Below are 22,421 nucleotides of genomic sequence, written 5' to 3' on the forward strand. Positions count from 1 at the left end.
CAAATGAAGGATAACTGGGACAATGCACTTATCTGACACCACCAGGTGCTGTTTAGAGGACTCACTGACAGTAAGATTAAGGACTGTTGGATCTGTACTCACAGTCCCGTGAGTTCAAGAACTCTACCTTATCTGGCAATCCCTTTGACTTTTAAAGAACGTATTCATATGTCTTGTTGGCAGTTTGTCTCACAAAGAAGACCAGGGCCTGATGATCAAAAGTATAACCCCACTGCAGTCCCTCTCCCTATAGCAGGGTGGGTGAAGGCACCCTGGTGGCATAACAAACAATAATGCAATTAGTGTTTATTATAATAGTAGTATATAGTGTTGATCGGGCCAAACACCAGTTCAGCACATGGCGGAGTTTGGCCGAACACCGCGTGAGCTCGAGTCAGTGCATTTAAATGTAATTTAGGCAGACATAGCAGAGCTGGAGAAGGTCCAGAGGAGGGCATCTAAAGTAATAACTGGAATGGGGCAACTACAGTACCCTTAAAGATTATCAAAATTAGGGTTATTCACTTTAGAAAAAAGACGACTGAGGGGAAATCTAATTAATATGTATAAATATATCAGGGGTCAGTACAGAGATCTATCCCATCAGCTATTTATCCCCAGGACTGTGACTGTGACGAGGGGACATCCTCTGCGTCTGGAGGAAAGAAGGTTTGTACACAAACATAGAAAAGGATTCTTTACGGTAAGAGCAGTGAGACTCTGGAACTCTCTGCCTGAGGAGGTGGTGATGGTGAGTACAATAAAGGAATTCAAGAGGGGCCTGGACGTATTTCTGGAGCTTAATAATATTACAGGCTATAGCTACTAGAGAGGGGTCGTTGATCCAGGGAGTTATTCTGATTGCCTGATTGGAGTCGGGAAGGAATTTTTTATTCCCCTAAAGTGGAGAAAATTGGCTTCTACCTCACAGGGTTTTTTTTTTGCCTTCCTCTGGATCTAGGATAACAGGCCGAACTGGATAGACAAATGTCTTTTTTCGGCCTTATGTACTATGTTACTATGTTATCTATTTCTGAAAAGTTTCTGCTGGGATTTGAACCCCTAACCCCTTGGACATTAGAGGTAAGGCCCTTATCCACTGAACTATAAAGCTGAATGCTAAACTGTGTCAGAAAAACCTCATAGTAGTTTCTGATGTAGTGAGTATTCCTATTCAGCAGAAGACTTATTTTATATTTTTGTTCAGGTTAAAATATAGTTCTATAGTGTAGTGGTTAATGTCCTTGCCTCTAATGTACAAGGTTGGGAGTTTGAATACTGGCAGAAACATTTCAGAAATAGAGACTATATTTAATATTTTTTTTTTAGTAATTGTAAAAAATGTATTGCACAAAATAAATGTGTAATTACAAAAAAATTATTAAAAAAATTATATATATATATATATGTGACGGGCTGAACCGTCACTGGGGCTGCTAGAGAAGCCTGAGGGCCAGCCTCCTTCCTACAGACTATGGATCGAGAAATATGGAGACCCCCTCCGACCTTTTGGGGTTACAAGGAACTATGAACCCTGATTTATGTGTGTAATTTATATGCCACGTATTTCCTATTGCCCATTAAAAAGGCATGGTGTGGATTCAGCAACACAAAAAGGGTTAACACTGCACTGAGACTCCCACTGATTGTGTTAGTGATGGGATTAAGATAGTTGATTATAATAGCAGCCGACTCCTATGATACACTCAGGAGATAATCCCATCACATGTGTCTCCTCTTCCCATTCATTGATTATGGAAGGGGTGAAGATATCTGCTTGCATGTTCATTGTTGATTGCGTCAAAGACAATGCCAGTGTGTTTGTTAATTGTGTCACAGACAATGCCAGTGTGTTTGTTAATTGTGTCACAGACAATGCCATTGTGTTTGTGAATAGGGTTAGTTTTGTGTTTAAACTGTACAGGATTGGCTGCTATGTCATGTCCTCAGTATGTCATGTGTATATAAGTCAATGCTGTGTGTTCAATAACGAGTTCCTGTTTTTACCCTTCATCATGTTGAGGCTGGTGTTTGGGTAACGGATCAACACTGGGGGATTGCTACACGCTGAAGATTTGCTATACTCCCCTGGCTATAACTACTAGCTCTTGTAAGAGCTGTTCCTGCTCTCTGGATTTAGGAGAGGTTCACCCACTGGAGCCTTGTCGTAGGTCTAGGGTGGGTAGGAGACAGCGAGACCTCAACCAAGCTTCGGCGGTTCGTGGGGTCTGTGGCGGTTATGGTGTCGAGTGGAGTGCTTGGAGTCCTCGGGAAGCACTAGGAGCATCTATCAATGGAGGAACCCGGTCGGGGTGCCAGGAGATCCGTTACAATATATATAATAATACTTCTGATATATATGAATGCATAATATGTGGGAAACTACTACTGATGTTTTTAGCCATAATATATTTACATATATCATAATATATTATATATTCAAAATATATAATAATATATGTAAATATATTATGGCTAAAACGTATATGTATATAAAAATGTTTCTGCCAGGATTTGAACTCCTAACCTTGTACATTAGAGGCAAGGACATTAACCACCACACTATACAACTCCATGTTAACCTGCTCAAAAATATAAAATAAGTCTTCTGCTGGATAGGAATACTCATACTAATATTAATGGCCGAACACTGGCCGGGATGATTCACGAACACGTTCGAGATCAAATGTTCGCGAACCGCACGTTCGCGGCGGGCCCCATTAACTTTAATGGCAGACGCACCTGAAAAACCTTCAGGTCAGATTTGCAGCCAGCAAACCCTTACTATAAGTACACAAATAGTCCCACAACATGGACAGTCATATAACAGAGGGGGATCATTGGCAAAAATTCCCACAAAAAAATTGTATTTTAATTAGGGGCTATTTTTTGCGTCATAAAGGGAAACTGCCCTGCTGGAGTCTAGATACATTTTATTTCCTATTGGTTTAATGTATACAAATGTGCAGCACTCCACATTTTTGTATCCTGCAGAGTCCATAAAAAAAATGCATACGTTAACATAATTTTTTTTTCATACATGGAACTGTATGGTGAACGGACGCCACTGTACGGCATCAGTCTGAGGCATCTGTTAACGCATACATTTTTGGTATGTATTAAATGGATGGCAAAAATAGGATGTAATCCCAGCCCTAGTGTCAGAATAAGCACCAGTACAGTACAGCAGCGTGGCGAAGAGGGGAGGCTGCCATGTACAGACAGAGCGCTACCTGGTCCCAGTGATCAGGGATGAGGACTGTGTTTCCCAAAGAAATATGGGGCACAGTATAATACACTAGAATCTATATAATATAAAGATATTAGCCCTACCCCTGAATAATAATACAATTAGGTGGTCATTTATTATGTAGAAATACATCTATGTTAGGCGTATTTCTGACACAGATTGTGGCGCAAAGGTCCTTAGCACCGCAATCTGCATATTTTTCCCCCTCATGCCAGGTCTAAAAAAGGATGGCGTGGGCAGGGAAAGGGATACAGTTATGGCCATCCAGTTATTGGATACCACCGCCATACATTGACCCGATAACACCTCTGTACAGTGACCGGATAACACCGCCATACCGTGACCGTAAAAAAGGGTATAAGAGTGCATGGTACAGGGAATGACTAGGGGCACTGCACAGGGTGTGGTAAGAGGGCACAATGCAGGGTATAGGGGGCACAGTACGGGGTGAGGGGCACAGTACGTGGTGGGGGGCACAGTCACATGACCCTGTGACATTAGAAGGTCCTTATGGTGAATGCGGTTCAAACGCCACCATAATGAGAGGCAGAGGAGTGAGGCAAGGGTGTGATTATGTGGCTAGAGATAAAAAATTTAACTATCGACCAGTACAGGCCCCAAAAATTAGGCAATAGGCATTCACCTGACAGCAAAGAACTTTGGATTCTGTGGCTGGAGGTACATTAGGTGGTCACAGGATAAAAATGTAACTGTCGGCCAGTACAGGCCCCAAAAAATTAGGCATTCATCTGACATAAAAGGCCTTTTATGCCGCTGTATACACATAAGGCAAGGACCATTCTTTGCTCTGGGTGGTGGTGGATATGTGTGGGCTGGCAAGAGGAAATTCAATTACACGTGGTCATCACAGGCGTTGAATTCCTCCGAGATCCATGCCTCATTCATTTTCAAAAATGTGAGGTAGTCCACACTGTCGTGAGCTAGGCGAGTGCGCTTATCGGTCACGATCCACACACTGCTGCACGGAATGTCCTTTCAGACAGGACACGCAATGTGGGGCAAGCCAAGAGTTCCATGGAAAATTGTGCCAGGTCAAGTCTGCACACAGAGTAGTCCAGGGGTTCCTTGCTTCTTAGAGCATCCACATCGGCTGTTAACCCGATGTAGTCGGACACCTGTCGGTCTAGGCATTCCCTGAGGCTGGATCCAGAGGGAGGCTCTCGATGGGTTGGCTGCAAGAATGATCTCATACCTGAAGTGACCAACACATCTTCAAACCACCCTCTTTTTGCGGGCGCAGTAGGATTGATACCTGCACCTGTTTAACTGTGGGTGGAAATTCCTCTGCCAGTGCCCGCAACAGCAGAATGCAGCATCTCTTGCAGCAAGGCCTGGAAATGCTGCATTCTGACAGCCCTCTGTGAGGCTGGAAACATGTCTGCCATTTTGTGTTTGTATCAGGGGTCTAAGTACGTTGCCACCCAGTACTGGTCCTTGACCTTTATGCTTTTTATACGGGGGTCCCTCTTCAAACACTGGAGCATGAAGGCCCCCATTTGCACTAAATTGGAAGCGGTGGAGTGCCCTGGCTCCTGCTCATCGCCCAGGAGAATGTCGTCCTCGGTCTCCTCCCCCAGTCACGGACAACACCAGGGATCCCCAAATAGTTTAAAGCCGCTCTTCTTGCTCCTCCTCCTTCCCCCAGCCACCATCCTCCTCTGACTCCTCTTCAGACTCCGGCTGACTTGTCTCAGATGGAGTAGCCCCCCCTGGGAATTCATTCAGCATTGCGACTTCCTCATCTTCCAGCTCCTGCTCCTCGACGGCTGGATCAATGACACGACGCAACGCACGCTCCTGAAAGAAGGTGTAAGGTACGATGTCACTGATGGCACACTGGCTGCGAATGACCAGTTTGGTGATCTCATCAAATGGCCACAGAAGTCTGCATGCGTCGCACATGAGCAGCCACTGGCACGGTGAAAAGAAACCAAGCTCCCCAGAACCTGTCCTGCCGCAGAGTTCGTACAGGTAGTCGATAACGGGACGTTTTTGCTGGAGCAGCCTATCAAGCATATACAAGGTGGAGTTCCAGCGCGTTGGGCAGTCACAAATCAGATGTCTGACGGGCAAGTGGTGTCGCCGCTGAATGTCAGCAAAGCGAGCCATGGCTGTGTAAGATCTTCTAAAATGAGCAGAGATTTTCCTGGCCTGCCGCAAGACGTCTTGGACCCCGGAGTATTTGGCAACGAATCGCTGCACGACTAAGTTCAGGACGTGTGCCATGCACAGCACGTGTTTCATTTTGCCCTGTTTCAGCACGCTCAGCAGATTGGCACCGTTGTCGCGCCAACTGTCAAATTTTGCAGGGTTAGCCACTGATCAGCCTGTGACCGCAAAGCTGAAAGCAGTGCAGGACCGGTGTGGCTCTTGGCTTCCAGGCACAACAGCCGCAGCACAGCATGGCAACGTCTCACCTGGCATGTCGAATAGGTTCTGGGGAGCACTATAGTTTACTTTCTATGTTAGAAAGTATATTATAAGTATATCACACCCCTCTGTGTATCACAACTATCAATAGTACAAAGTTACCAGTCCTTAAAAGGACTTTTGTGGCCCTATTAGCTAGCGTTTGATGTCCCCAAGTTCCTAACAGCCTGTCCCTGCTCCAAAATGCAACCTATCCCTACACTGGCAAAACACAATGTAAAATGTCTGCCACATTGGGTTCTGTTATAGGGTTGGGGGTGTGTCCATGTGCTGAAATTTCTCGATTGGCTGTCCTGTCCCACCTGATGGATGTGTCATGGGTCAAAGTTCGTTGCAATGCAAAAGAATATGGCGCGCGCGGATATCGCGAACCGCAAGGCCATCACTACTCACTACATTAGAAACTACTATGAGGTTTTTCTGACACAGTTTAGCATTCAGCTTTATAGCTGAGTGGATAAGGTCCTTGCCTCTATTGTACAGTGTTGGGAGTTCAAATCCCAGCAGAAACTGTTCAGAAATTAGATTTAAATACACTGGGGTGTCCCCAAGCACTGACTCCATATACAGATATAGCTATACATGGAGTCAGAGCAGGGACTCCTAAGCTGAACTAGAGTACAGACACCCTCCCCTCTTCAGAGCAGGGGGGTGCCTGGGGTTCTTCCATTGTGCTCGGTAGAATGCCCGAGCATCGCAAAGTGTTGCACACGAGCAGTTTGGTGCTCGATCAACACTAGTAGTATATGCTTTGATTAACCTTATGTTTATTTGTACCAAAAGGAGAAACTACCAGGATTATTGAGAGGTCTTGGGAACTGCATCAATACCTGGGAAGGAATCTGGCCTCCGACTGGCAGTTGAACCTATCCCACCTGAAGTACCTCTTGGTTATGATGTGAGCTCCAAGATATCTCAAAATGGGGGAATTGTGAGGGATGAGAATCCATTTTGTATAAATATGTCCTCCATCTTGTACATATGTGGAAAATTACTAGTACAGCTGCAAAGGATGAGTGGGGAGGGAGTATCTGTATATCCTAGATTCAAGGCCCTGGCTTCCCCCTTATCAGAGTTTGATGTCCAATAATGTTATGTTTTGGTTTCTCAGTTTCAAAGAAACGTCTTAGTTAATCAAGAATTCTTTTAGTATGATGCGGAAGTATTATCTTTTATGAATAACCAACCAAATCGTTAGTTTCGATTTCGACCCCCTTGGTGGTGTGCCAGATTTGTCTATGATTATCTGCATAAAGAAACATGTATGTTCCAGCAGAAAAAAAAAAACTAAAATCACAGTTTTATTGATATACGTTAAAAAGATCCAGAACGGACCTCCAATACAAAAACAAAAAATTACAAAGAAGTGGTTTACTGATAGACTGCATCCAGGTAAATGATAATACTACTGGGGAAAGGGGAGTGAATTGTCCCTATATTTACCCCTATCCTAGAACTTCAGCCTAGGGTGGACCCCTGTCCACGTTCCTAGGCTACTATTCACCCCATATTATCCCTATGGGTTTACATACCAGTATAGTCTGGATACCCCCGGCCATGAGGCAAGGATAGTAAAGTACCAAAAGTACCAAGAATATTGGATGCTGAAGACAAAGTGCATATACATATAGTCAGGGTTGACTGTATAGTCAACACCTAAAATAACCTTGACGCATTTCCCCCTAGTCAATGCTGTAGGATCAAGAAACATGCTTGTATGGAATAAAGTAGAGAGTGTATCTGATTCAGCGATGCACCTGTGTCAGCTCTCTGAATTCTCATGAGAGTATCTCAATTTGGATCCCGACAATTATAGAGATGGGGGTTTGCCCTAACAGTGTATTGGACAGCACCTGGAACCCAGATAGGGATGATGATGAGGAGTTGACATTAGAGGAACAGGGTGGTGGCAACGATGGCAATAAAGAGCAGAGCCAACATACCACCAATCACAACTACTAACAGATGGTATAGTGATTACCAAGATGGCATGACTGCCTACTGGCCCAACTTTATTTCTGCATTATAAGGGTTTTCCATATTATAGATTAGGCAAATGCAAGATGGGTTCGACCACCGAGACCCCCAATATCTCAAGAATGGGTAACATACCTACCACGTTCCAAGGCTAGTTTCACATGAGCATGTTTCTTCCTGTAAATACACTCCATATGACACCCATATTTCCCAGACCCACTGTGGCTTAAATGGCCTGAACTCACTGCATCATTGTGATCTATGATGCTGTGAGCACAGGACAGCAGACTCATGGTCAGGCTGAAAATCACTATGGGATCACTGTGAGATCAGAGATCACTATGAGTTCACATCAGACAAGCAGTGAGCACATGGAGCATATTTCCAGGAAAGGACACACTCATGTGAAACAAGCCTTATGGACAGCAGGAGTCGAAAAGGTTTGATTTCATATTTCCCACAAAAGAGTGGGCCATGGACACGCTCATTGTTCACTCCCCACAAAATCATCCATAAGTACATAGAGTTCGAGCTGTCAAGCATCTCACATTTACCACAAATTTACATATGCTGGTATGTTACAGTAAGAGAGGGGCTAAAAATAAAAATGCCACAAGAAATAACTGAATACTTCCAACTAGCAAATCATACTTACATGCTTAGTGTCCCTACAACATGAAACGTCGTCCCTTCAGTGAATGTATCGCCTATCTTTTTCTTACTAATTAAAACCAGATACTATTTTAACTGTTTTATTTAGATATTTTTTCTAAAGAGGACCTGTAACCAATTACTTGCAATCTGCATGCAATAATAATTCTGGAAAATCTATTCTCATGACTATCTTGTGCCATTCCTTTATTATTACTGATGAATTAATTACAATGAAGGTTCAACTGGGTGTTACCAGTTCTGGGTGTGTCCCTGCGCAATCTGACACTGGCTGATTGGAGAGTGTCAGACTGTGCAGGGACACCTCTCCCCCAACTGGTAACACCCATCTGGATTTTTATTGCAGATTGCTACCAATTCATTCATAACTTCTCGCAGGAATAATAAAGGAATGGCACACTTTCTTGACATATGTCAGGAGAGGTTACAAGTAGGGATGAGTGTAGCGAGCTTCGGATGCAAAATTTGATTTTTTTACTTGAAAACCATTTTAAAACTTGGTTTGGAAGTTGGCTTCAGTAGCGAGGTACCGGATAGCTGTTTTGAAATGGTTTTTAAAGGTTTTCAGTCTGAAAAAGACTGAGAGCACCCCCTCCTTCTAGGAAGGCCGAGATGACAATTACATCTAGCTCTGTCTGGGCCGGTCTGCACAGTTTTAACATGGATCAGAAGGCTGTCCCTGGTGTTTCCAAGCAACGGATCCAGAAAACGCGTATGGCTTTCCTGTGCCATCCTTATTTTTTGTGGACTCTCTAGGCAAGATTTATCAAGACTGACATACCCATATGCCAGTCTTGATCTTCTTGCACTAGTGTGAGATGCACTTACTTTATTAGGAGGAAGAGGCCTCTTAATATATTAGGTGCATCTCTGCCCTGCCATGCACCAGGCTGGCGTAGACTTCAGCTATAACTTCTGCCAGTTTCTGGTGAAAGCTATTTGTGCATACCCCTGCCCCTCCCGCTAAGCCCCTCCCCATTTTCCTCACCACTTCAGAAAAATGGCAAGAAACTTAAACTTAGTTGCAAATTATGGCGCACACATGGCATGTGCCTTAATTGTGGCATAAACTCTTTAATAAATGCTCCTCATTGACTTGAATGGGATTGCACACCACAGTTTGCAGCTAAGAATAGGACATGTTCTATAACTTGTAGAATCAACGTGGACAGAACATTTATGACATCCGTGTGTTATTCCCATTTTTGGGAGGCACTGAAATGAAGGGAAAGGCATGCGGACCATAAAAAATGCGGATCAGACACGGATTCCAAAAATAGTCTTGTGCACAACCGATATCGCCCCACCAAAAAATGTCTGAAATATTAAAGTAAAAAATAGTGTCATGTACAGTGGATGCCGTGATTGAAAACAAAAATATAAAAATAACCCATCTACCCTCACAAAAAAGTCAATAAAACGCAATCCAAAATTTATATAGTACCTATAAAAACTATAGCTCGCCCCCCTAAAAATGAGGCTTCACACAGCTCTGTAAACAAAAATGTAAAAAAAAAAAGTTATGACTGTCAGAATATGGTAAAGCAAAGAAATTTGTTTTGTAAAGGTTATTTTTTTGAAGTAGTAAAACATAAAAAATACATTAGTTTGGTATCACTGTACTTGTACTGACTCGAAGAATTAGGCTACTTTCACACTAGCGTTTTTACTGGATCCGGCAGGGTTCAGCCAAAACGTCTCCGTTACTAATAATACAACCGTCTGCATCAGTTATGAACGGATCCGGTTGCATTATCTGTAACATACCCAAGACGGATCCGTCATGAACTCCATTGAAAGTCAATGGAGGACGGATCTGTTTTCTATTGTGTCAGAGAAAACGGATCCATCCCCATTGACTTGCATTGGGGATCTTGCCGGATCCCAGGACGAAAAGAGCAAAATACAACATGCTGTAGTTTGCTCTCCGGTATGAGAACAGAATGCATTTTGGAGCATTCCGTTCTGTTCGGTTCAGTTTTGTCCCCATTGACAATGAATGGGGACAAAACTGAAGCGTTTTTTTTCCGGTATTGAGCCCCTATGACGGATCTCAATACCGAAAAACTAAAACGCTAGTGTGAAAGTAGCCCAAGACTGCACACAGTGAAAGCCGAAAAAAAAATAAAAAAACAGTAGCGGAATTAATTTTTTCAATTTCCCTCCACAGTTTTTACATCTTCCAATCCAAGCAAGCTATTGTGAATTATATAATGCCATTAACAAATACGACTTGTTCCACACAATAAGTCTTCAAAGGGCTATGTAAAACCAAAATTACAAAAGTTATGCTTCTTGGATGACAGAAAGGAAAAAAACAAAAGCGTAAAAATGAAAATTTACCCAGTCCTTAAAGGGAACCTGTCACCTCCTTCATCACTATCTAACCAAGGGAACTGCATAGTGGCACCTTGTACTGTATTCACAACTGTACCGTTGTTATAGCAGGCGTCGTTTCCGATCAGAAAAAGAACTTTGAAATGCAAATGAGCCTGCCAAGTGCCCAACAGGGTATTAATCTGGACAGAAGGAGCCCAAAGCACGCCTTCAAGGAGAGCATAAGCCTGTCTCTTGATGAGTGCACAGGGACGCTCCTTGCCCCATTATGTACACTCCGTCCTCTGCAACAGTCCAGATTCCCGGAAGAGGAGGCTGTGCTCCATGCGCGCTTCGCTTCCTCCGCATTACAGGTCCTCTCCCCTGTAGCAGTGGCGTAATGTAATTACAAGTACTCGCTTCATTCACTTACTTGTAATAACACTCACTTCTGAGGCGACGGGCAGTGTAATGAAGAGGAAGAAGCGCTCACCTGGAGCACCGCACCTCTTCATACTGCTGATCGGGGGGGGGGGGGGGGGGGGGTGCGTCAGGTGTCAGACACCAGCCGATCAGATATTGATGATCTATCCTGACGACAGGTCATCAATAGAAAACCCCTGCACAACACCTTTAATATGCATAGTGATAAGGAACATTATTTAAAAAATTATAATATTTTAACGACCAAACACCAACACTTGATTTAAGTAATAGATTATTTTTATTATATTTGACCAGAATTGCCTTTGTCCTTTAAATAGGGCAAAAAATGGCAGGAAATTACTGGTATTCAGGGATAACGGTAGCTGCCATTTTGTATGGTATGAGGGGGTTACAACCAATGTCATATCAGTGCATTGTGCTTATAATAAAGCTTAAAGGGGCTGTCTCACTTCAGTAAGTGGCATTTATCATGTAGAGAAAGTTAATACAAGGCACTTACTAAGGTATTGTGATTGTCCACATTGCCTCCTTTGCTGACTGGATTATTTTTTTATCACATTATACACTGCTTGTTTCCATGGTTATGACCACCCTGCAATCCATGGTGGTCGTGGTACAGTGAGAAAACCCCTTTAACTCTACTAGATAAAGACAGTATCTAGGTAGAGCTTGGTATTGCGCTCAGCCCCATTCCCTTTTACGGGGCTGAGCCGCACCTAGTCCACATGACCGGTGAACATGTCAAACACTGGCCTCGGAAAAGCTGTGAGAAGGCCGCAAAGCTACTGTGAGTGCTGGTGCCTTCTCAAACAGCTGATCGGCTGTGTCCAAAGACATACTGATAGGGACCTTAGATTGTGAGCCCCATTGGGGACAGTTGGATGCTAATGTCTGTAAAGCGCTGCGGAATATAGTAGCGCTATAAAAGTGCATAAAATAAATAAAAAGCTACTGTAATTAACATACATATACAAATATATAAATGGTCTATACAAAGAATATAGTAAAAAGCTGTTCATATGTAAAAACATCTCAAAAGAGAAGGGGGCACTGCATCTGACTGGAGAAGAAAAAGTTCAGTCTCCAGAAGTGTCAAAGCTTCTTTACTGTAAGAAGTGTAAATAGTCTACCTCCGAACGTGGTCACAGCCGAAAAAGTTTTTCAAAACGCTTAGATGAATTTTTAGAACTAAATAATGTTTATGTAAAGGTGTAGAATTCTGGTTTCTCACTCAGCTTCTGCCACCACAACACCGGTCCTACACATAAAAATACTTCACACCTGTCTCCTCACATAGAACTGGCAGCACACCAGTCCCTACACATACCAACTGTCCACAACTGTCTTAAATAAATCTTTATTGTATAAATACAATACAATAAAGATATATTTTTAAGGGTAAATGATTGTAGCTCTGCCGCTTCTTATATTTCGGCATGGTTATAATCAGTATGCCGACCTGCTGCTCCATCACTCCTGTCATAAGTGCAAGGGAATCCACGCATAACCAATGTGTATATTCCACAACGTGTGCAGGTGCCCTAAACAATTCAGACAACATGGGGTCCTTAGTGACAGAATGGAAGTACATAGCCAACTAAAAATAATTACAGGGGTTGTCCGGTTTTAAGAGGAAACCAGTTAACTCAGAAGATTGGCCTCTAATAAAGAGTAGGCAGGCATTCCGGTAGCATCTGAGAACTCAGGCAGGTTGTTCTCTGTCTGAATCTGGGCCACAGATGTGAAAGTAGTCTTGTTCAGTCTTTATTATTGTAATAAAAATAAGTCACAACTTTCTCATCCAACTGTTTTATTAAAATATATAACCACAAACCACACAAGACAGATAGAAATATGTTTAAATATAAAACTTAACAAGCATCAGTCACCATGCCATGATCACTGTATTAAAGCATGTATACTGCCTGGCAGAACTGGTCATTAATATCAGATCGGTGGGGGTCCAACACCCGGGACTCTGTCAACCAGCTATTAATAGGCCGGCGGTCCGTGAGCCCCGCAACCTCTTTCCAGGCCAATGACATTAAAGTCAATGGGGTTGAGCTGCAAAACTAAGCACAGCCACTATACGATATACTGCGCTGTCCTTGGAGAGCAGCCAGGGAGCCAGCTAAGCGGTGAGCGCGGCGGCTCCCTGAAACAGCTAATCGGCAGGAGTGCTGGAACCCCCCAATTGATACTTAAGAACTATCCTGAGGATAGTAAATCCTTATCAATTCCTGGATAACCTGTATGGTCGCAGCTAAATCTTTATCGGAGCTAGCCTAGTCACCTCCTCCTCTCTCCCTCATGGTCTGATTTGACAGGGTCATGCATCCTCGTTGTTCGAAAGCCTGGCCCTGAAGTCTTGTGCTTGCACTGGTGAGACTTCATTGGCACACATGCGGTTGATCTCATGAGGCTTTCACGTCTGAAATCTGCACTAGGTAAGCTATTATGATGTCAGCCTCCTAAAAAAAAAAATAAAAAAAAAATTGCTCTCCGAAAATGGTGACACAAAACAGGATTAAAAAATAATGCTCTGTAAAAGTTGTAAAACGTAAAAACCCAACATCGGCGCTTGCGTAGTGCAGGTCTCAGTGGTGAATGCCTTTTGAGATCAACTGTATATGTGCCGATAAATCTCACAGAGGCAAACATGGGCTTCCAAACAATGGATATGCTTGACCCTGTGAAACAGGCCATGACAGGAATTGTATTGGGGGGAGGAAGATGAAGTGGTGCTCTGAGGGGCTAGGCTTGCCTGCCAGTGCTCTGAGCACCTCATTTGCAAAAGATTTTGATACAACCAACCATACATGAGATTGCAGTAACATAGGGCTCATTTAATTCACCTTGATCAACCCTACTAGGGCAGAACGTAAGGTAAAGGAATCTGTCAGCAAGATCTTGGACTATTACATACAGCAATACGTGAGTAGTACTGCAGATAAGGAGTCCAGATCATCAGTTTTTTCTAATGCTCCCTATTATGCCACTGAGCACTCAAATCTGCCCTGAAATACAAACCGTGGACTGCCATGCCGTGCTAATCGAGTGTCACGGAAGGTGTGCAGGAAACTAGAAAACACAAAATGAATATACGACTGACTGGATCCAAAACTAAGGAACAAAAGGGAGAGCCCTGCATCAGACCTGGCTCTCTCCCTTACTGCTCAGCCTATGCAAAAATCCCAATGGTAGATGATCGCATATACTTGTACCTCGACTGTATAACACCTGAACACCCTATAATAGTGAGGGGACACGACCACCGGCTCCCTACACTAGATACGAAGGGAGTCAGGGTCACCTGGGATCCAGCAAACAGAAAAACACAAATTAATGAACAAAACTTATCTTGTAGAAGACTCAGAAGTAGGAACAGCATGCACACACTCCAGGAAGTTGTATAAACCGCAAAGTGATGCACTATGGGAAAAGGATTTAAAGGGATGCAATCAGTGCAACTACATGACAGCTGAGAGAGGCTAACGAGATGAGAAAATGAAAGCAAAACAAAGGAACCTCAAGGAGGAGGTTCTAGACGTCTGTCAGAGCTTCTCAGATGTCTGGTGGTGACATCGAGAAGACTCCTGTTAGGGTTAGCATGGCGGTCTAGACACTGTATTTCAGTGCAGCTCTGAGTGCTGACAGCGGAGGAACTGAAGGAAGTAGGAAAATAACAATCTGGACTCCTTATCTGCAGGACTACTCATATATTACTGCAGATAACAGTCCAAGTGTCACGACTGTAAGTGAGCAACACACAGTAAATAGCAACTGACCGGACCCAAACTAGGGAGGATAAAGGGTGACCCCTGTCAGACCCTAAAAGCTCTCCCTAAGCTGCTATGCACATGTCCGGATCCATATGGTGGATCGAGACATGCCCGAGTACCTCAGGCTGATGAGCACTGAAACCCCTACAATAGTGGAAGGGGCACGGCCACAGGTTCCCTGCTCAGTATATGGACGGAACCGGGGTCGCCTCGGATCCAGTCAGCAAAGAAACAGAAACACACAATGTCTGAACACTTATCTGACGGAGCTGCGGCTGCAGTGAAAACCAATCCAAAGTCAGCAGACAATATCCGAAGTACTAAAATATATCACACAGGTGAAGCTACTCAAGCGAGAGAAACAGCTCAAATGAAAAGTATAATCCGCACCTCTACAAAGGAGGAGGGGTGATTTAAAGGCAGCGAAATCAAACACAGGAGAGACAGCTGGGAGGAAGGAAACCGAAAGTAAAGACCTCATCACAGGGGCAGAGAAACAGGGCAGAGGGAACTCCTCCAAGCTCTAGTAGTGACATCATCACAGGGGTGGAGAAACAGAGCTGTGAGAACGTCTCAAAGCTCTGGTAGTGACACCAAGACCGTGGTGGCAGATTACTTTTAGGGGGAGGCGCTTTTGGAAGAGGGACGGTTTTAATTATATTAGGTAACGCTACATTGTATTTCCACGGGTTACATATAGTAAAATTAGGCAACATTCCCTTTAATAAGGTTGATCATGGTGACAGCTGCTCTTTACCAGTATAAATTTAAAGCGGATCTGCAGTTTGTTTAAACTGATTATCTATCCTGGACTTGTATCAACTGGGCTGGGCGGGGCTAAGCTTCGTTCACTTGAATAGAGCTTAGCCCTGCCCAGGCCAGTTGATACTAGTCACGACGTCACTGGGCCAGCGGTATAAACAGTGAGAAGGCCGCGGCGCTGCTGGAGCGCCGCCGCCTTCTCAAACAGCTGATTGGCGAGGGTTCCAGGTATCGGACCCCCGCCGGTCAGATGCTGATGATCTATCCAGAGGATAGGTCATCAGTTTAAACAAACTGCAGAACTCCTTTAAACTAAAGCCACTTTTTAAATTAAATTAGTTACACTGAAAATAATATCACTACAACCACATTAGGAGGGGGACAATGCTGGCATTATAAGACTGGAGGGGGAGGGGCAATACTAGCATTATAATTGGGGATGAGCAAATCAACTTCGGATGAAACATCCAAAGTTGATTCGCGTAAAACTTTGCTCTAATACTGCAGGAGCTCCGTAAAGTATTAGAATGTATTGGCATCGATGAACCGAAGTCGATTCGCTCATCCCTAATTATAATCCTGGGGGGGATGGGGGCCAATGCTGGCATTATAATCCTGGGGTGGAGGGGGGGCAAAGCTGGCATTATAATCCTGGGGGGGGGGGGGGAGAGATGCTGGCATCATAATACAGGAAGGGAAGCTGGGGCTGCTGTTCAGTGAATATATATATGTCAGGCTATCAGATTCACCGATCACTCCTCTACTTCTCCAAGCTCTTGGACAGTGCGTGGGGGTGGGGGCACTGTAACAATGCTGAGGGTTCATAGGCTAAAAAAAAAAAAAAAAAAGACTTCATTAATAGAGATAAAAAGCGCTTTACCTGCATTATAATGCCTCCCTATAGTGCCGTCTGTATTATAATACTTCCCCCTCTAGTATAAGGCCTCCATATATAATGCTCTTCCCCCTCTAGTATAATGCCCAAATATATAATGCTCTCCCCCTCTAGTATAAGGCCCCATATATAATTATCTCCTCCTGTAGTATAATGCCCCATATATAATACTATCCCCCTCTAGTATAATGCTCTGATATATAATGCTCCATTAACCCCATGGTGCCATACATAGACATATTTACAAACATCAACGTTATACTCACCTGTATCCGGCGCTCGCAATGATATCCCCCCAACCTCCTGCGCCAGGTCACAGGCAGCGTGATGATATAGGCACGTGACAGCATTGTTGCGCCGCCCATGGTGTGATGCATGCGTTTGTAATGATGTTATCACGACCACCTGCACCGCTCTACTGCCTCATGGGCTTCAGGCCTTCTCATGGTAGAAGCGGGCCTGACATAGGTCTGAAACGATTACTCGATTAAATCAAGTAAGGGTAATTTCACACTAGCGTTATTGCTGGATCCGGAAATACGTATGCAAACAGATATCATTTGCTTCTGGATCGGTCTGACAAATGCATTGAAATACCGGATCTGTCTCACCGGTGCCATCCGAAAAAACAGATCCGGCATTTATTTTTTTAACATTTTTAACCCCTTTAGGACACAGCCATATTTCTCTTTAAGGACCAGGCCATTTTTTTTTAAATCTGACCAGTGTCACTTTACGTGGTAATAACTTTAAAACGCTTTGACTTATCCAGGCCATTCTGAGAGTGTTATTTCGTCACATATTGTACTTCATGACACTGGTAAAATGGAGTTAAAAAAATGCATTTTTATTTATTAAAAAAATACCAAATTTGCCAAAAATTTGAAAAAATTTGCAAATTTCCAAGTTACAATTTATCGACTTCTATAATACATAGTAAGGCCTCATGCACACGGCCGTGTTCCGTGGCCGAGAGCGGACCGTGGAAACCCGTCCGGGATTCCTGCTGACAGCATGAGCGCACGGCGTCATTGGTTGCTATGACGCCGTGCGCTTCATGCAGCCGCTGCTGTACAGTAATACACTATACTGTCAGCAGGAATCCCGGCCGGGTTTCCACGGTCCGCTCTCGGCCGTGGAACACGGCCGTGTGCATGAGGCCTAACACCTACAAAAATAGTTATTACTTTACATTTCCCATATGTCTACTTCATGTTTGGATTATTTTGGGAATGACATTTTATTTTTGGGGGACGTTACAAGGCTTAGAAGTTTAGAAGCAAATCTTGAAATTTTTCAGAAATTTTCAAAAACCCACTTTTCAAGGACTAGTTCAGATCTGAAGTCACTTTGTGGGGCTTACATAATAGAAACCACCCAAAAATGCTATTCTAGAAACTACACCCCTAAATGTATTCAAAACTGATTTTACAAACTTTGTTTACCCTTTAGGTGCTCCACAAGAATTAATGGAAAATAGATACACAATTTCAAAATTTCAGTTTTTTTGGCAGATTTTCCATTTTAATAATTTTTTTCCAGTTACAAAGCAAGGGTTAACAGCCAAACCAAACTCAATATTTATGGCTCTGATTCTGTAGTTTACAGAAACACCCCATATGTGGTCGTAAACCGCTGTACGGGCACACGGCAGGGCGCAGAAGGAAAGGAATGCCATACGGTTTTTGTAAGGCAGATTTTGCTGGACTGGTTTTATTGACACCATGTCCCATTTGAAGCCCCCCTAATTGCACCCCTAGAGTAGAAACTCCCAAAAAGTGACCCCATTTTAGAAACTACGGGATAGGGTGGCAGTTTTGTTGGTACTATTTTAGGGTACATATGATTTTTGGTTGCTCTATATTACACTTTTTGTGAGGCAAGGTAACAAGAAATAGCTGTTTAGGCACCGTTTTTATTTTTTCTACTTACAACATTCATCCTGACAGGTTAGATCATGTGGTATTTTTATAGACCAGGTTGTCACGGACGCGGCGATACCTAATATGTATACTTTTTTATGTAAGTTTTACACAATAATATCATTTTTGAAACCCAAAAATTATAATCATGTTTTAGTGTCTCCATATTCTGAGAGCCATAGTTTTTTGTTTTTGGGCGATTATCTTAGGTAGAGTCTCATTTTTTGCGGGATGAGATGACGGTTTGATTTTGGGGTGCATATGACTTTTGATTGCTTGCTATTACACTTTTTGTGATGTAAGGTGACACTTTTTTTTTATTTAGCACAGTTTTTATTTTTTACAGTATTCATCTGAGGAGTAAGGTCATTGGATATTTTTATAGAGCCGGTCGATGTGGACGCGGTGATACCTAATATGTATACTTTTTTTTAAAAATTTATGTAAGTTTTACACAATAACAGCTTTTTTAAAACAAAAAAAATGATGTTTTAGTGTCTCAATATTCTAAACCATATTTTTTTTTATTTTTTGGGCGATTGTCTCAGGTAGGGGCTAATTTTTTGCGGGATGAGGTACCGGTTAGATTGGTACTATTTTGGTGGGCATACGCCTTTTTGATCGCTTGCTGTTGTACTTTTTGTGATGTAAGGTGACAAGAAAATGGTTTATATAGCACAGTTTTTATTTTTTACGGTGTTCATCCGAGGGGTTAGGTCATGTGATATATTTATAGAGCCGGTCGACACGGATGCGGCGATACCTAATATGTCTACTCCCCCCCCTATTTTTTACCATTTTTTTTTTTTACTTTATTTGGGGAAAATTACATTTTTGTTTATTTTTACTTGAAACTTAATCTTTGGGGGGGGGGGGGAACTTAATTTTTTTTAACTTTATTTTTTGCCTCACTTTGGTACTTTAACTTCTGGGGGTCTAATCCTTTACAATGCATTCCAATACTTCTGTATTGGAATGCATTGGCTGTATGAGTAATACAGTGTGCATTATTCATACAGCTTCCGGCTCGTCACAGGAAGGCATTGCGCTGCCTTCCATGCCATCGGGTCCCCCCTACAGCCCCATGGGGACCCAATGGCATCACCGCCCGCCACCGCACCATAAAAAGTCGCAAACCGCAGGTCTGAATTGACCTGCGGTTTGCGGTGATCGCCGACACAGGGGGGGTCACGGGACCCCCCCACGCATTTAGCCAAGGTGCCTGCTCAATCATTTGAGCATGCACCTTCTTCCGATCACCGCCCGCTGCGCGGCGGTGATCGGAAATATATAGGATGTACCGGTACGTCCTGTGTCCTTAAGGATCGGGACATTATGTCCTAAACAGGTTAAAGGTCTGCGCATGCGCAGACCGGATCTGTCAATTTCATGAACACTTGGTACCGGATAGGCATTAATACATTTCAATGGAAATTAATGCCAGATCCAGCAATCTGGCAAGTGTTTCGGAATTTTGGCTGGAGAAAATACCGCAGGAAAAGGGACAGAACAGAAGAACGGATGCATACCGAACGGATGGCTTTCCTTTCAGAATGCATAAGGATAAAACTGATTTATGTATTGAGCCCCTATGATGGAACTCAATACCAGAAAACGTTAACGCTACTGTGAAAGTAGCCTAATTCGACACAAAAAATTCTTGATGCAAATTTTTTGCATTGAGGATTTGTTTGTGTCATGTGACCACTGAGCGGGAGTGAAGTGCTTGCTACTTTTCATCGCTCCATGGTCACCCGCCGGGCCGCGCGCTGCACTGTCCTCCTGACACATCGTCAGGACATAGTGCACGCAAACGTGCACTATGACATGACACTGCGTTACGTCAGGACGACATTGCAGCGCGTGGAGAAGACCGAGGAGTTGTGGAGCGGCACCCCTACAGGAGAGGTAAGTATTAAAGGGCTGCTGGAGACTAGGAGCGGAGATGGTGGCACTGGGGGAGCTGAGGGCACGCTGGTATCAAAGGGGATGATGGCACAGAGGACTCATTGCATTGGGGAGAGATGGCACAGAGGATTAATGGCATTGGGGGAGCTGATGGCACAGAAGATTGATGGCATGGGGAGTAATGGCACTGGGGGGAGCTGATGGCAGAGAGGACTGATGGCAGAGAGGGGGGGGCTGATGGCACTGGGGGATTGATGACCCAAGGACTGATGGCAAGAGGGGAGCTGATGGCACAGAGGATTTATAGCACTGGGGGGAGCTGATGGCACTGAGGGGGGAAGCTGATGGCATGGGGGGGGGGGTGATGGCACATAGGACTGATGGCACTGGGGGGGAGCTGATGGCACAGAGGACTGATGACATTTTACGTTCTTTTTTTATTCGTTTTTTTTCTTATTAGAGTACTCGATTAATCCCTCAAACATACAGTCCTATGTAAAATACATCATTACCCCTGCTTTCAGCCCCTCCAACTAGGGCTGCAGCTATCAATTATTTTAGCAATCAAGTATTCTATTGAATAATCAAGTACTCTAATCAGAAAAAAACGAATTAAAAGAACGTTTTCCTTTATAAAAACTCATCAGCCCGCCCGTGCCATCATCAGACCACTCTGCCATCAGTCCTCAGCACCATCAGCACCCCCCAGTGTCATCAGGTTCCCCATGCCATCAGTCCTCTGTGCCATCACCCCCCCCATGCCATCAGAACTCTGTACCACCAGCCCTCTATGCCAGTCATCTGTGTTATCACCCCCATGCCATCAGTACTCTGTGCCATTAGCCACCATGCCATCAGTACTCTGTGCCATCGCCCCCCCCATGTCATCAGTACTCTGTGCCACCAGCCCCCCCATGCCAGTCATATGTGCCATCACCCCCCATGCCAGTCATCTGTGCCATCACCCCCCCATGCCATCAGTACTCTGTGCCATCATCCCACCATGTCATCAGTACTCTGTGCCATCAGTCCCCCCCATGCCATCAGAACTGTGCTATCAGCCCTCCATGCCATCAGCCCCCCCCATGCCATCATAACTCTGTGCTATCAGCCCTCCATGCCATCAGCCCCCCCATGCCATCAGTCCTCTGTGCAGGTCATAGTGCGCGCTTAAGTGTGCCATGTTCTGACGATGTGTCAGGATCCAGTGCAGCGTGGTGTGGGCCAGTGAGTGACTACAGAGCGTGAGTAGTAGCAAGCGCTTCACTCCATGGTCACATGACACAAACAAATCCTCGATGCAGCAAATTTGCAACAAGGATTTTTTTGTGTCGAGTTACTCGATTTACTCAAATAATCGTTGCAGCCCTACCTCCAACATACTGTCCCATGTTAAGATACATTACTCCCCCCTGCCTTCAGTCCCTCCCGCATACAGTCCCATGTAAGATACATCACTCCCCCCTGCGATTAGTCCCTCCAGCATACAGTCCCATGTAAAATACATCACTTCCCTACCTTCAGCCTCTCCAGCATACAGTCCCATGTAAAATACATCAATCCCTCTGGCTTCAGCCCCTCCAGCATACAGTCCCATGTAAAATACATCAATCCCCCACCTTCAGCCCCTCCAGCATACAGTCCCATGTAAACACATAACTCCCCGTGCCTTCAGTCCCATGTAAACACATAACTCCCCCACCTTCAGCCGCTCCAGCACAGTCCCATGTAAACACATAACTCCCCCACCTTCAGCCGCTCCAGCATACAGTCCCATGTAAACACATAACTCCCCCACCTTCAGCCCCTCCAGCATACAGTCCCATGTAAACACATAACTCCCCCACCTTCAGCCCCTCCAGCATACAGTCCCATGTAAACACATAACTCCCCGTGCCTTCAGTCCCATGTAAACACATAACTCCCCCACCTTCAGCCGCTCCAGCACAGTCCCATGTAAACACATAACTCCCCCACCTTCAGCCGCTCCAGCATACAGTCCCATGTAAACACATAACTCCCCCTGCCTTCAGTCCCTC

The sequence above is a fragment of the Bufo gargarizans genome, chromosome 1 (genome assembly GCF_014858855.1).
Source record: "Bufo gargarizans isolate SCDJY-AF-19 chromosome 1, ASM1485885v1, whole genome shotgun sequence".
Classification (NCBI taxonomy): domain Eukaryota; kingdom Metazoa; phylum Chordata; class Amphibia; order Anura; family Bufonidae; genus Bufo; species Bufo gargarizans.